This window comes from Adiantum capillus-veneris, chromosome 29 (assembly GCF_014529385.1).
Source record: "Adiantum capillus-veneris isolate H3 chromosome 29, ASM1452938v2, whole genome shotgun sequence".
Lineage (NCBI taxonomy): Eukaryota > Viridiplantae > Streptophyta > Polypodiopsida > Polypodiales > Pteridaceae > Adiantum > Adiantum capillus-veneris.
The window spans coordinates 5131213-5149096 of NC_140959.1; positions in this window are offsets into that span (position 1 = coordinate 5131213).

Genomic DNA, 17884 nt, shown 5'->3' on the forward strand with positions numbered 1-17884 from the left:
GCTAGCAAGATCCCCTACTTCCCATGAGGGAAAACATTGGGCTGATGTGGAAAACTCTAGGATTGAACTGTCCCACCTGCCCTTTGTATCATCTAGGGTTGTCCCCTAGGGGTGCTCTTTGCTCCAAAGGGCCTGCACACAACTTTCCTCTCAAGGTGCCCATCCCTTGCCTATATACCTGACAAAGACCACGTAGATCAGCTAGCCCTCACAACCTGGGAAAATGTAGAAAATAGGGAAAACGGCACTAGAGGTTGTGGGCTACAAAGAAAAATACCAACAAAACTAGGAAAAATATCCCCAGCATGTAGGAGCCTGATGGCCATGGAGCTGAGCAAAAACCAGATCTAAACACGACCCAACATGAGAGAACAACCTCACACTGGCCAAGCACAACCACAAAACATCCCTAACTCCTCAATCTGCTCCTAGGAGATACCGGAGCTACCACCGGACATGAATATGAACACTTACAGTTTCTATAACTCCATAAGAAAATAAATCCTTCAATAGTTGACCGCTCATGGTGTAGTTAGTATGGTGACCACGAGAGGTTAGAGAGAGAGAGAGAGAGAGAGATTAACACTAACGAATGTAGCAAAACATAAACTATATTAATCACAAACTAAATGCAAATGCTGGATACAAATGTGGCTCAAATGATGGGTAATGCTTGGGATACAAAGTGTGTAGATAGGGAGTCTTTTATAGGAGTGGAGAGAGAGCATCTAGTGACATAAGTGATGATGTCAAATGTAGGCTTTTAAAGTACGAGGGGTTTCCACTAGCTGGTGGTGCAAATGTGGCACACACCCAACACTTGCGAATGCTTGTCATGACAAAGGATTAAGGTAGAGAGAATTAAACTCCCCAATAAACTTCAACCACTTGATATTCCCTAAATGAAGTGCGAGTGCATCAGTATATGAAAATTTTCATTGGATTTCATATGGTTCAATGAGGATTATGGTGGTTGTCTATCTACTCACTCAGGCTGCACATCTCATTCCAATCAAGACAACCTTTGTTGCCTCCAACATTCCATGACTATTTGTTAAGGAGATTTTTAGATTGCAGGATTTCCCAAATAGATTGCAAGCAATTGCAAGCGATTGCGATGTGAAGTTCACTTCAAACTTTTGGCCCTTTCTCTTTAAAGAGATTGGAATGAAGTTAAACTTTAGTATTGCATATCATCTCCAATTTGAGGGGCAAAGAGAACGGGTCAACCAACTCATTGAACACATTCTTAGAGCTTACTGAGAAGTGATGGATTCAATTTCTACCTCTAGTGGAGTATGGTTATAATGGTTCACACTATCAAAACATTGGTATGAGTCCATTTTGTTCTCTATATGGTTAATATTGTCTCTCTCCACTCAACTTTTCAAATGTTACCATAAGGGTTGAAGTTTCAAGAAGATGCTTAATGAAATGGAAAACCACACAAAGGCCATCTGGAAGTATATCCAAGCAGCTCAAGATCACCAAAAAAAATATGCCAATGGTAACAAGTCTGAAAGGAGGACACAATTTTTCTTGGAATTTACCCAAAGAGAAGTAGCTTATCACTCGGAAGGTACAAGAAGCTTAGCCCACATAGTCCTTATTATGAATTTATCAAGTGTATAGGTATTCAAGCTTACAAGTTGAATTTGCCATCTCATCTCAAATTCCACGATGTATTCCATGTAAACTTATTGAAACCATATATACTTAGTGATAAGAAACTCCTTAAGATGAGAAAATTTCATTGCCAACCCAAAACATCTTGGAGCTCCAACCCTCTAGAATTTTGGAATCTCAACAAAAAAATCCTTTAGTAGAATTCTCATAGAACACCTTGTCTAGTGGCAGGACTATCTTGAAGAAGCTGCCTTAGAGAAGGACTACCCTTGCTACTTATTGAGATGAGGACATCTCGGATCCCTAATATGGGGGAGTCTGTGATGTACTGAGTTTTCTTGCCAATAAATTTTTGTGTCCACTCAAGGCTTTTATTTTAAGCTTAGGAGTGTTATCAATTCTAGAAATAGAAAAAGCATATGAAAGAATATTTAGAGGTGTATTATGAATGCATGCTCAACCTCACATGAGAGTCATATTCTTATGTATTTTTTGAATATTTTATGTGTATACCTCCTTGTTGCAACTAACATCCAAGTGGTTTCAATTGATTCTAATATACACCCTTTTGCCTTTTTTGTGTATTGTGTGAGAGATGGCCCCACCAAGGAAGAGAACACAAAGCTCCTGCTCCCAATGCCATGCTTGAAACTCTATCAAACTTCAGCCTCTAGAATTGGTGAATAAAGTTGCTAATGTATTTTTTCTTGAGATTCCAAAATTGCTAGTTAAGACTAAGTCTCATACCATATCTAGGATTTTATAGATGGCAGCGTGCCTCTTAAACGTAAATTTTTTTTTTCTTTATAGATCTTAAGTATGTTGAGATTTTAGTCTGGTGAAATAAAATTATGTCTTATCATAAGCTTTATGTTATCAACCTAGATTGTGGTGTATGACTCTTACATTCATTACCATGAAGAATAGAGGCCTCCCTCACTTCTATTGCTCATATCTTTGTTAGGTGGTGTGGCTATGGAGGGTGCCAACGGAGGTGAACCATGGTGGGAGGGAGAGTGATAGGAAGGAGAGAGAGAGAGAGAGAGAGAGAGAGAGAGAGAGCAGAATCAACAAAATAAGAATAACGCTATTTTTTATTATTGAACCTGCTTACATATATCTAGAGAAAGGTTAATCATACACACCAACCTATTCACCATGCATGCACCAAACACAAAGGGTGGTGTGCATCTATTATTTGAGAGAGCAGTTTTCTACAGGTTGCACCAAATATGGCTTGAAACCCAACAATCCCCCCTCAAGCACAAACCACTAATAATGGGATGAGTACAAACCATGGAAGAGCTCAACAAACCATCTAAAACAATGAGTAGAACCCCCCCCCCCCCCCCCCCCCCCCCCCCCCCCCCCCCCCCAACAACAACAACATCGGGGCATGTATACTTCCCTCAAACAACAATCAAAGTGAGGACAACAAGAACTCAACCAAACTAACAAATATGGGAGGTCTGACCACTTTTTGTGTGGCAGTATCTGTACTCGTACAATTGAGATGTGACAACAATTGATAACATACAAGGTAAGACTAAGGCATGGAATAGAAAAACATCTTTGAACTCTACAAGAAGATCTATGGTTATGAGTACTTGAGAAGATCTAGATCAGAAACCCTTTTAGTTTCAAGAGCTTCTTTGGAAACATAAGGTCGGACAAGGGAATCCTACAAGAAGATATATGGTTATGTGTACTCGAGACGATCCAGGTTGGAATTCCTTTGTAATTTCAAGAGCCTTTATGGCAACTTAAAGGTTGGGCAAAGGAATCCTATTTGTAAATCGGAATATGTTTAGGCCCAGTTTCACATCTCTACCTTCTATACTGACTCCAACTTCAATCTCCCCTCTTTCAGCATTATGTAGCTCAACACAACACTTATGCACAATCCTCCCGTTTCAAAACTTGATAATAATATCTCGCACCAAACTATTTTATTTTCTTGCAACAACCCTGTACAGGACAACATTTTTAGGAGTCATATGAGCTTCTTCTTTTAGTTTCATAGCCAATAAGTGGCATAAGATCAATTTGAGTCTCCTCCATTTCAGCGTCAGATGTAAAAGTCTTCTTGTCAAAAACAAAAGATCTCTATCCCATAGATGGCACCACAAACCCTTAGAAAACTACCTCTGTTGATGGCATTATGAAATGTTGAAGAATCTTGTGAACCACCCACCGTCACCAATTTGATTTTTTGTAGAGTTTCAGGATGATATATGCAGACCGCCTAGGCTCTTGACCACTATAGCATTTGAAAACTCCATGTGCTTGTAGAGTAAAATTATCGATAAGTGCTCTGTTTCTACCTTACTACATAGTAACATCTTGAGAGGCATGCCTGCTAGTGACCTTGGCTCTCCTTGCCTATGCCAATGACAGCGTGTTGAGATGTCATCAAGACCACCAATCTCACATCCACTCTGATACCATGGTTAGGTGTTGTGGTTATGGAGGGTGCCGACAGAGGAGAACCATGGTGGGAGGGAGAGCGACAGCGCGTGCACGTACACACACACACACACACACACACACACAGAAAAAGAGAGAGAGAGATATGACAAACTGCAAAATAACGCTATTTTTTTTATTGAACCTGGTTACATATATGTAGAGAAAGGCTAACTATACACACCAACCCTTTTACGATGCATTCACCAAACACAAAGGATTGTGTGCATCTATTTTGTGATAGAGAAGTTTCCCACGGGTTGCACCAAATACAAACCCAACCATCTTTTCTTCTTTGAGCTGGAGTAAGGTGTCATCAATCAATGGAACCTAAGAATAAAAGAAGGCCAACTATCAAGTCACCCCAAACTTTTTGTCGAGGATTTTACCCTATCTATTTATGGGGATGTAGTCTTCTATAGATTTGATAAGCTTCAATCTTCCTCAAGGTTTTTTATTTCAAATCAATGGTAGACAAATAAATATTTCATCAAAACAACAGGTTTGATTGATTAAATGAAAGATTTTAGCTGACTTACTTTTTCTTCTTGGTAGATTTCTAAGAAAAAACAAAAGCTTATGAAGTGCAAGGATATACCACTATAGGTACAAAATTGTTACCATATACATGTGGTAGTGATGTGTGTGAACACACTTAGGACCACCGGGGTATTTTTTCCTTCACTAGGAGGTTTTTTCCTCGTGCATTGTATATACACCCATCATTCTAGGGCTTTCTATCTGTCCATTGCACACCAAGTAAAACACTCTTTGTTGTGTGCTTTGATCTTCCTTTGTCTTCTCCAAGTTGTGTGTGTTTTCTTGCAACCCTAACTCCAACAATTGGTATCAGAGCAGGTTGCATCCTCTTGGGCTTAGTTGCTCAGTAGCTCCAGCACACACGTGCTCACTTTCTCCAATTTTGGTGAGCTTTGGAGAGCGTTTGCAGGTCTGCTCAGATTTGTGATTCGAGCTCATTTCGGCCTTCGTTTCCACTACAGGCAGTATTGTGTATGCTATTTTGTCATTTTGTGCAAAATTTTTGTTAGTGCTGTTTTTGCAAAACAGGTCCCTTACAGTCTTCTACAGTTTGTGATATATAGCACGTGTTGTTTTCGCTTTTCTTCTCCTCTTTTTGAGCGGTTTTCACATCAGATGCAACATTTACCATGGCTGACAACAACACAGATGTGTTCAAGATGTTTGTTGTTGAGGACAAATTGGATGGGGACAATTACCCTATGTGGGCTTACATGATGCAACATGTTCTTGTGTCAAAGGGTAGAACATTACGTAGGGCATTGATGTACGTCCTAGTTTTGAGGATACAGGAGATTTTGAGGATGTTGCAGGTCTTGCTGCAAGGATTGTTGTTTTTAGAGATGTTTTGCCTACGGTTCAGCAAGCTCGTTGGGATGTAAAAGATGCATAGGCTCATGCATTGATTGCTTCTTCTGTGAAGCGCACTATTACTCCTCACATTTGCTCAACAAAATCTACAAAATAGGCTTGGGATATTCTAGATGGTCTTTATGCAAGTCGCAATGAGGCAAAAATTGCATTGCTGTGTGTAAAGAGCTGGAGTCAAAGATTATGCATAAGGAAGACCTTGTTGGTGTCAAGGATATCAATGAGAAACTTATTTTTGCAGGTGAAGTCATTTGAAACAATTTCCTTGTGCAGACTGTTCTTGATGTCTTGCCCGGTTCTTACCAGACAGTGTGCAGTTGAATAGGCCTTTATTGTTGCTCAAAGAAAAGGTGGTAATAGCAATGCAACAGCCACTTCTTACGGTTCTTCTGTGAGTGGAAAATCACATGTTCCTAATGCTTTTGTTGGTAGCAATTCATCTGAAAATTCTGGTGATAAGGGAAAAAAGAAGATGTGTTGCCATTATGATCACTTAATCAAGCAATGTTCTAAGGTGAAGGTCAAAGAGGCTAAGAAGAAAGAGGTTGGTTTCACTACTAATGCTAGTTCCACTACAAATGTAGCTATTGTTGAGTCTTCTGTGAAAGGAGACTGTGATGTTGATGCTATTGTAGAATGGGCTTTTAGTGTAGCGTGTATCTATAATTTTGTTGTCCATGATGCATGCATGTTAGTTGTGATGCAAATTCTCATGTGTGGTATTTTGGCAATGGTTCTACAAAGCACATTACCTCAAATCATGATTTGTTTACCACTATTAAGTCTGTCCCTCATGGAAATTCAGTCACTTGTGCCAACAATGCCTCTTATCCAGTTCAATGAGTTGGAAAGATTGTTCTTACTATTGAAAATGGCATTTCTTTCACACTTGTTGATGCACTTTATGTACTTGGGATCAAGAAGAAGCTTATGTATGTTTCTGCACTTGCTAGACTTGGACTTGTAGTCAAATATGTGGATGATAGATGTACAATACATGATCTCAGTTTCAGTGATGAAATTGTTGCATCGGCATAATGTCGTGGGCTGGATAAGCAAACTTTGTACAACAAGTGTGGGCAAAATTTTGCAAATGCAATTGTGGATTCTAAGGCTATTTCAAATGTAGAACTTTGGCATGCACATTTTGGGCATTTGAATTTGCCGGTTTTCTACGTTTGCAAAAATCTAAAATGGTTGCTTCGTTGCCGCCTCTTGAATCATCTTCAAACATGTTTGTGAAGGATGTATTTTGGGTAAGATGCAGCGTTCAAAGTTTCCAAAGGATGGTTCAGTTAGGACCACACACAGGTTGTAGCTTGTGCATAGTGATGTTTGTGGGCCCATGCAAACTCCTTCCTCGGGAAATTACCTTTACTTTGTGACCTTTGATGATGATTACTCTAGGCATGCATGGGTATTTCCTCTTAAAGCAAAGTCAAAAGTATTTACGTGCTTCAAACAATTTTTGGTTATGGCTGAAAATGTCTCAAAATGTATTATGGGCACCCTCCTTTCCGATCGAGGGGGGGAGTATATGTCTCATGAATTTAATGCATTTATGGCTAGTCGTGGGATAAAACACCAATGTACAATGCCTTATATGCCTCAATAAAATGGTGTCATTGAGAGGAAAAATATGAAAATGGCATGATGTATGGTCAAAAGTCAAGCCTTGCCGCATTCATTTTGTCTTGAGGCCATCATGTGTGCCACTTATGTACTTAGCAGGCGGCCTACAAAATCTTTGCAATCTATTACTCCATATGAAGCATGGCATGATAGAAAGCCTTCTAATGAGTACATTCGTGTTTTTGACTGTTTGGCATATGCTTTGGTGCCACAAACAAAGCGCATAAAATTGGATGATAAGGCTTTCAAATGTATTTTTGTTGGTTATAGTGCTGATAGCAAAGGTTACAGGTTGTATCATCTGCAAACAAAGTGTATCTTGGTCTCACGAGATGTTGTGTTTGTAGAAGATTCTATTCAGCCCCCGTTGCTATCAGTACTAGAGACAATAATGTTAGCTCACAGAACATTTATGACACTTTGTTTCCCCTTTTTAGTGGTGGAAGTTCAAATGTAAATTCCAATGAGGCAGATGTACAACCTATGGGGGTTTCTAAAAATGTTACATATCAGCCTATTATTGATGCAGATGTACATGATGAACTTGATGAGGAAAGGGATGAGAATAAGTAGACTAGAGGTATGCCTAAATAGCTGGTGCATCCTTTGCATGACAATAAAGTGGATGCACCTTTGTCTAATCATACCCGTTTAGGTTCTTGCCATGCATCTTATGCATCAGATTGTTATGCTTTGGTTGTGCCTAACTTACATGATGTTGAGTAACCTCTATCTTTTGATGAAGCATAGAATTCAGAAAATTGGATGGCTGCCATGCAATCAGAATATGATACACTTATAGAAAATGACATATGGACTTTAGGTGATTTTATTCCTGGCAAAAAGGCCATTGGTATGAAGTGTGTTTACAAGTTGAAATATAAGCCGGATGGTGAGATTGATTGCCATAAGGCTCGACTTGTTGCAAGAGGTTATGCACAGCAAAAAGGCATAGATGATGAAGAGACTTTTTCTCCCACTTGTCATATGACTAATATGCATTTTCTATGTGCATTGGCAGCTCATTTTGGTTGGGATGTACATCAATCCGACATTGTTACTACTTTTTTGAATGGTGACATATTTGAGGAAGTTTATGTAACGTAGTCTCATGGTTTTGTCAAGAAAGGACAAGAGGATAAAGTGTGAAGATGTAAGAAAGCTTTGTATGGATTGAAGCAATCTGGTTGTGCTTGGTATGAGAAGGCTCACACTCATTTGTTCAATCTAAGCTTTTGTAATAATCCAACAGAAAGCACATTCTATGTAAAGCATGAGGGTGATGTACTTCTCATTGTGGTTCTTTATGTAGATGCTTTGCTGATCACTAGACCAAATGGGAGACATATTGCTGAATTTAAGGCTGATTTGAATGCTACTTTCAAGGTTAAAGATTTGGGGCTATTACATCATTACTTGGGTATATAGTTTAAGCAGTGTGATGGTGGTATTGCCTTGTGTCAAAAAAGTTACATAGAGATATTTCTATGTAGGTTTGGACTTGAGGATTGCAAATCTATTGCCACTCCCATGAAAACAAGTTTGAAGTTGAGTCTTCATGATGCTGGTGATCCTTTTGATGTCACTCTTTACCATGGATGCCACATTTATGTATGCAATGTAGTGGAAATGGCCTATGAACTTTGAGAATAGAGGAATAAGGAGAATTACAGTGAGCATTTTTGTAAGACTACTTTGAGAATGTCATAAAATCTAATATCTAACCATTTTAAATGATTTTCTCATATTAAACTGATCATTTAATGTGGGAGAATAAATGGGAACAAGGGTTAAGATATAGACGTGTGCTTATAGATCTATCTCAACACGGGGCCAATGGTAAAGGGGCCCAAATGAGAGATGGTCTATCAAAGAGCAAGTCTGACCAATGGAGGATAAGACCTTAGGGTTAGCTTCATTGAAGACCTCCAATAATTAGTGTAAAATTCCTTTGACCTTAGGTAAGCTAGGGTTCAGCTTGAAGTGCTTGTCGTTCTTGATGACTAAGGTGCTTGAGGTGCCTGATGATTGAGATGCTTGGGATGCTTAAGATGCTTTAGGTGCTTGTCATGCTTGAGATGCTAGGGTTGTACTTTGTAAGGTTTCCAGTTTCCAAAACCTTAAAGATTGCACAAAGCTTGCAAAACTTAATAGAAAACACTATTGCAGGACTCCAAACACTATTAATTTTGGTATTTTTGGAATTATAAGCCGAGCTTTACTATGTTTAGAAATTTTCATAATCTGATTCTGATAAAAACGGGAACAATTACGGGTCCTAGAAAATTACAATAGAAATTCAATTAGTAACAAAAATTGGATGGTTCCATTATTAATCATTAGCAAAGACTCTTTACACTAAGGTTCTAGAATTAGATAGAAAATTTCAATTTTCATCATTAAGGATCTGCAAAAATCAACCAGGTAAATTCTGGAAGGTATGGGGTGAGTGTGGAAGCTGGGGAAACTTGCCAAACACAATGATAGCTGAAAATGGCGCAAATTGCAAGCTGGGGGGCTGCTTGGACTGTGGGAAAACTACCAAAAACTGCCAGGTGCTCAGAAAAAGCTATAAAAGGGTTCCTTCTCTTCATAATTCGACAGACTCGGAGCCTTGAGACTTTCTCTCTCATCTAGGGAGAACACTACACAGAAATCATTAGAGTTTAATCTCTAATTGATTAACCCTAACGGTAATTAGCTTAATCCTTCTTAATTATCAAGGTTAGATTAATATATTTGTTAATAAATCAAAGATTAGGCCTATGTATGCTCCTCAAACCTCTCTTAATTAAATAATCTCTGTTGATTATTAGAATTAAGCTTAGTAATACTAAGCTAATTAATTATCTTAGTATAATAGGGCTGAAATTAGCCAAATTAACCATGAATTAATGGTAAATATATTAATTAAGATTAGATTAAGTTGAAGTAATTATCAGAGATGCATTAGACAGTTATTAATCTAGGAAAATTATCTTATAATTTTCTAATAATTTTTCCTAATTAATTAAGAATAATTACTCGGTTTTTTGAGAAATTTTAATAGGGGAAATTAGTAAATGAATTTCAAACGATGTGATATATTTATCAGTCATTAATTAGGTGTTCAAGAACCCTTGATAATTAGGAGAAGCTCAAAAAATTAATCTAGCTAATTACTTTAGCTGAAATACCCTTTTTTCAAGTAATTTAAATAGGAGAAATTAGTAAATGGAATTCAAATGTTGTGATATATTTATCAGTAGTTAATTATGTGTTCAAGAACTCATGATAATTAGGAAAAGCTCAGAAAATTAATCTAGCTAGTTAATTTAGCAAAAATACTCTATTTTATGAGTAATTTAAATAGAGGAAATTGGTAAATGGAATTCAAATGTTGTGATATATTTATCAGTGGTTAATTAGGTGTTCAAAACCCAAGATAATTAGGAAAATCTCAAAAAATTAATCTAGCTATTTAATTTAACAGACATACTCTGTTTTTTGAGTAATTTAAATAGGGGAAATTAGTAAATGGAACTCAAATGTTGTGATATATTTATCAGTGGTTAATTACGTGTTCAAGAACACGTGATAATTAGGAGAAGCTCAAAAAATTAATTTAGCTAATTAATTTAGAAAAAATACTCTGTTTTTTGGAGTAATTTAAATAGGGGAAATTAGTAAATGGATTTCAAATGTTGTGATATTTTTTTTAGTGGTTAATTAGGTGTTCAAGAACCCATGATAATTACGAGAAGCTCAGAAAAGTAATCTAGCTAATTAAGTTAGCAGAAATACTCTGTCTTTTGAGTAATTTAAATAGGGGAAATTAGTAAATTGAATTCAAATGCTGTGATATATTTATCAAGGGTTAATTAGGTTTTAAGAAACCCGTGATAATTAGGGGAATCTCAGATAATTAATCTAGCTAATTATTTTAGTAGAAAAACTTAGATTTTTAGACAAATTAAATAGGGGAAATTAACAAATAGATTTAAATTGAATTGAGATATTTATCAGAGGTTTATTAGACCTCAGGAGACTCGTGGTAATTATGCTACCAGTAGAAAATTAGTTTAACTATATATCCCAGTAAAATTACTCTAATTTTTGGGAAAAATAAAAAGAGAAATATAGTAAAGTAAATCGAAAACCTTTGATATCAATACCCAGAGAAGGAATATACCTTGAGGAATCTATGATAATTATCCTAACCTTAGATAAATAGTTTAGGTACGCATCTTCGTCAAAAGTAACCGATTTTTGGTATATTATGGACAAGAAAAATTACGGAAAAAAATTATCTAATTGCCAAATAATTAACCGAGGTCCAAAATCCTTATTGAAGGATGGGAAAAAAATTACTTATAGCATAATTAAGTTATGGGATGAGTAACCTATCAAATCAACCATTAAAGATCCCTATCTATTCCAAAAATCCTTATTTTTGGTAAACAAGGAAAATAAAGGTTATTCAATTAATCTTCTAATAGATTAAGTCTTTTTATAAGGCTGCCGAAATGGCTCCCAAGAGAACCAGGGGGAATCCTTTGACTGAAGAAGAAGATGTTAGTAACAAGCGCAACAAAGCAACTAATGACCATGAAGCAGGGCCTAGCCATAGGCCAACAGAGGAGAGTCTACGGGCACCTACCCCATAGTACATGGATGATCAGTCCCAAGTGGATTTCTATTATGTCATTAATAGCTTTTAGAGTTTATTTTAAGTTTAGCATTGCATACGTAAGGTTAGGAAGGCAAAAAAAAAGCTGGCTGTAAATGGAAGGTAACTTCCACGAAACCCACGAGCAATGATTGTAACTAGGAAAGGAATGATTGGGTTATGACTGATTTACTTAGGAAAGAAATGTTTGACCATCCTTAAGACACCTTGTCTCAAGACACCTCTGATTCCTTGGAAATATTTTACTCCAGGTAATGAGTAATGATGGAGATACCATCATGGAGGAGTCGGTTACCTCGGCACGTGTGGAGTCTTTACCCCGTGCTTGTTTATGTTTATGGATAGTACTTTTAAGTTTATCCTAGAGGAACCGCCCGGTTGTATGGGCAACTGGTTTTGGCGTATGGGCGCCCGGACTTTGGGTGAAGACCTTTTCCACTCTGGTTATGTAAATAAGAAATGGGTGTCGTTTTTCACCCCTGTATAGGTGGTCTTGAGACAAGTTAGTACTGGTCAGTGATACTTTAAAATGACAGTACCTTGTCTTAAGTTTAAAGATGTCTGTTTTCTGAAAGAATGTCTTCAATACTGTTTTCAAAGGTTGTCTTAAGGAAATGCAGTTTGAAAAGTTAATAAGGAATCATTATTTTAATTGTGGAAAGAATGTGGTAGTAATTAAACAACAATAGAATCATGTGTGAGTGTGGGGTGGTAAGCGGGATTGACTAAGGTTGTCAATCATGGACGGGTGGACCTGATTAGTCAGGTAACTATCCATTCCTGCGCACTAAAACGTTTAGAAACTTCTTCCACTTGGACGAGGAATCCACCAACGGCTGTGCCCTCACATATGCTAGATGGAAAAAAGCGTTGGCTAAGGAAACCTTAATCTAAAGGATGAAGATTTAGGACCGGAACTTTTTTTATAGGGTCCCGTTTGCACTGCGAGACAGGACTAGGTCTCTTCTAGAGCTATAAACCTAAACCATTGCCAATGGTAAGGGTGAATTCCCTGGATTTTGTTTTTGTTTAAAGACTTTGACTTTAGTAGGCCTAGAGACCTGTCAATGGGACCATCCCGCTTTTGGTGTCGGCGGGTTGGAGACCTTACAAGTGGTATCAGAGCATGGTTTAATAAGGTCCTGACCTTAGGAGGGTAAAAGTTGGGAAATACGCACAAGTTGTATTGCATTTTTAATTATGGTCTATTGTGAAATGAGAATTTCCCTATCAATATAGGAAAATATCCGCCAAGCTTACCAAAAGTTTGTGATTTTCAACATCATGTTCGAGGCTGCTTGCAGCTCCAACAACTTTGTACTTCGCAAGAGCATCATGCAATTGTTAGATTTAATGTTTTTCCCTCCACCTACATGGGGTTTTTCCCTCCACCTACATGGGGAATCAGCTGGTCACAGTTTGGCGGAATTTTCCTGATTGATGCGCGATAGTTAGAAGGGTTGACACTCAATCTAGAAAGACTCAAGTGGGCAGAAACACTTCGGACCATCAAAGTTTTCTTCTTCAGTGGGACTGAAGATCCAAATCAGACCATTGTTGTAGATGTGGTAGAAGTGTTACAAAATCAGTGGGTCTATGATCAGGTAGCCATAGTAATATACCCAGATAGGATCAGGCCCATGAGGGTAGGCCCAAGGTTTAGGGGACCAAAAGACGTCATCTTTTTTTATCCCCTGTCAGACCCACCAGTGGTAAAGAGGCTGTTGATTTAGGGAATCACACATTGTATATAGCATGAGTCCATCTTGTATATAATATGAGCCCATCTTGTACATAGTATGAGTCAGTGTTGTTATCAACCTTTGTATATATCATGGTTTTATGACATGCTTGTGTAGTTTAAATTGAAATGGTAATGATGATTGTCAGATTTCTGTTTTTAGTGTTTTTAAAAAAGTATATAATTAGAGAACTTGCATGACAAAACAAAAGTAGTGTAATCGCTAAAGCATTTTCATTAATTACAAACTCAAGGAAGTGCCAAAAGTCTCTATACTCCCACCCACGAAAAGAAACTACTGTTAAAACAAGTTCAACTCCCAACTTTCAAGGGAGAAGGAACCAACTTAGAACGTGATGCCGAAGCATGGCTCGACGCCATGGATGATTATTTCTTGGCAGCAGGAACTGCTTCAGAGAATCAGGCAATGTTAGGAATGTTTTGACTCACCAGAGATGCCAAACTCTGGTGGAAACAATACTATAGAGATAATCCTTCCATTAGTCCCTCTTGGGAAAGAATGAAGCAGGCAGTGAAAGAAAGATATCTTCCTCCAGCTCACCAAGCTATCAAGATGAATGAGTTCTTCGCCCTCAAACAGTTAGGGCTTACTTTGGAAGAATATTACACCAAATATGTGTCTTTACGACGTTACGCACCACCAATGACTATGGAACAACAGATTGCTCGCTTCTGTCAGGGATTAAACAAACCTTTGAGTAACCGGTTGGAAGCTATGAGACCCAGCTCTATTCAAGATGCTCTTCTAAGAGCTAAACCACTTGCATCTGAAGGAAATCCTCCTGCCAGGAACTATTACAACTACAATAACTTTAGAGGAAGAGCAAGGGGGAATTATAATCAAGGAGGTCAACGGAGGACAGTGTCAACTGCAGCCACTATAGAGCAGACTTTCCCGAACATCAGATGCTATGGATGCAATAGAATGGGACACTACAGGAGTCAATGTCCTGAGGGGAAAAATCCTCAAATTGCTACCGAAACCCCTTCTCAGACTCAAATAGGACAAGGAAATAATCAAAGAGGTAGAGGCAATAGAGGACGAGGCAATAGAGGACGAGGCAGAGGAAGAGGTAGAGGAGCCAGAGCTTATGCTGCATTAGGAGAGCCTACCTTGCAGGATGAGGAAGATGAAAGAGCTACTCTTTTTTCCGCCATTGATAACCCTGGAGCTCGGCAACAGTATGCTGTCATCCAAACCACTGCAAATAGAGAAGGTGAAAAATTTGACCGACTTATAGATTGTGGTAGCACACACTCTTTTCTCTCTCCTAAATGTTTAAGGAAACTTAAATTGAACCAATATCCTACCAAGAAATTAGTAGTAGAGCTAGCAAATGGGAAAGAGGTTCTATCTCAATTTACAGCTGGGAAAGTTGAGTTTGAACTAGGGGGAACCTTGACTTCATCATACTTTCGAACTCTTCTAGTAGGAATCTATGATGGTATCCTAGGAATGGATTGGCTAATCAAAAATCAAGCTCAAATTCATTGTGCTCAAGGGAACTTAACCTTCATCACTTAGGTGAAGAAACATTAGTACAAGGATTAAACAGGAAGCCTAAGGCTCATTTAGTCAAGGCTAGTCGACTTCTGAAGGGGTTACGTAAAGGGCAACAGATCTTTGTAGTAAAACTTAATAAGGTAGATGATTCAAGGGACAACCCAACTCCAGAATGGCTTAAAGAATTTTCGGATATATTTCTGGAAGATCTTTCGAATTTACCTCCTCCCAGAGATATAGACCACGAAATTGAAACCTTTCCAGGAAGTGAGCCAATTTCAAAAAGACCCTACAAAATGCCCCTCCCTAAAGCTATTGAATTAGAAGAACAGCTTCGTCAGCTTATTGAGCAGGGATTCATAAGACCAAGCATTTCACCTTGGGGAGCACCTGTTCTATTCCAAAAGAAGAAGGACGGATCTTAACGTCTTTGCATTGATTATAGGGGGCTTAACCAGGTATCAGTAAAGAATAAGTACCCCATTCCTCGCATCGATGAATTGCTTGATAGGTTACATGGAGCCAAGGTATTCACAAAAATTGATCTCAGATCAGGTTACCACCAAATCCGGATTAAGGAGGCAGATATTTACAAAACTGCTTTCAACACCCGGTATGGGCATTATGAATTCATAGTGATGCCCTTTGGTCTTATGAATGCTCCAGCCACTTCTAACCGTCTCATGCAGGATATATTCAGAGAATATCTGGATGATTTTGTGTTGGTGTTTTTCGATGATATCCTGGTACATTCTAAGGATGAAAAAGAGCATGAAGACCATGTACGTAAAGTACTCCATCTTCTACGCCAACATCAATTATATGCCAAGATGAGTAAATGTGTGTTCTCCACACCAGAAGTCAGTTATCTTGGTTTTATAATAAACCCTGAAGGAATCTCAGTAGACCCCTCAAAGATTAAAGATATAATAGACTGGCCACAACCCAAAACGGTCAGTGAGATTCTAGGATTTTTGGGCATTACAGGATGGTATAGAATCTTCGTCAAAGATTATGCAGTTATTTGCTGCACCCTTGATGCAGCTACTTAAAAAGACAGCCAGACTTACATGGGGAAAAGAACAGGAGGATTGTTTCTTCAAATTAAAACAAAATCTCACATCAGCTCCTGTACTCAAACTTCCTGACTTCACTCAAGAGTTTGAAGTAGTAACAGATGCCAGCGGTCTTGCTATAGGAGGAGTTTTAAACCAAGAAGGAAGACCAGTCGCCTTTACTTCGCAAAAATTAAGAATCCACGAGCTGAATTATCCAACTCATGATCTGGAGCTTCTAGCTGTCGTCCATGCTTTAAAACTCTGGAGGCACTATCTTCTAGGAGGAAAGTTCCAATTGATCACCGATCATCAGAGTTTAAAATGGATTTTCTCACAAGCAACACTCAACATGAGGCAGAGAAGATGGATAGAACTCTTACAGGAATATGACTTTGAGATAAAATATAAACCAGGGAAAGAGAACGTGGTTGCTGACGCTCTTAGTCGTAAGATTTTTCTTGGGGCTATTTCCACAGTTGACAATCCAATCCTCAACAAGGTCAAGGAAGCTTCCCTGGAAGATAAGGATTATCAAAAACTTCTACAGGTTATCAATCAACAGGACCTAAAAGAGAAAGAGAAAGACAGAATCAAGGATTATTCACTTGAGGAGGGGCTTCTCTACTATAAGTATCGGCTTTACATTCCTAAAAATCCAACATTAAAGGAGTTAATCCTTTATGAAGGACATAACGCTCCAGTTGCCGGCCATCTTGGCTATGCAAAGACCCTTAATGCCATAAGGAAAAGCTATTTCTGGCCAGGAATGAAGGGAGATATACTCCGTTACATCAAAAAATTTCTTTCTTGTCAAAGGATTAAGGCTGAACGAATAATGATGCCAGGAAAACTTCAACCTCTGGACATTCCTCAAATGAAGTGGGAACTCATTAGCATGGACTTTGTAACAGGTCTTCCCACTGTTCAAGGGGTTTATGACTCCATTATGGTGGTAGTAGATATGTTGACTAAAGTCTCCCACTTGATGCCTGTAAAAACAACTTACACTGCATCAGACATAAGCCGTCTCTTTATCAAAGAGATCTTCAGATTACACGGGCTTCCTAAGAGAATAGTCAGTGACAAAGACGCAAAATTCACTTCAAACTTCTGGAAAGCTTTGTTTGAATCCTTAGGTACTCAGCTATGTTTCAGTACATCCTATCACCCCCAAACAGACGGAGAGACAGAAAGAGTGAACCAAGTTATTGAAGACATCCTTAGAGCCTATTGTGGTAGGGAACCCCGGAAATGGATCCAATTTCTTCCTCTAGTGGAATTCGCCTATAACTCTTCCTTTCATCAAAGCATTGGGATGTCACCATTCAATGCTCTTTATGGGCATGAGTGTATATCACCCCTAAATTTTTCTGACCCTACTACAAGAGTAGAAGCTTCAAAGAAAATGTTGGAGGAGATGGATGCCCAAACCAAAGCCATAAGGCAAGACATTCAGGTAGCCAAGGATCGCCAGAAACAGTATGCTGATCAAAAACGGTCTGATCGGGTTTTCAAACAAGGAGATAAAGTATTCCTAAGGGTTCGGCCAAAAAGAAGCACTCTATCCTTGGGAAAATACAAAAAACTAAGTCCCAGATATTGTGGACCGTATGAAGTGATTAAAGTAATCAGTGATCAAGCTTATAAACTAAAATTTCCGGAGCACCTCAAGGTCCATAATGTATTCCATATCAGTCTTCTAAAACCTTACATCCCAAATCCAAATCATACTCTAGATGACGAACAAATTGTGATGC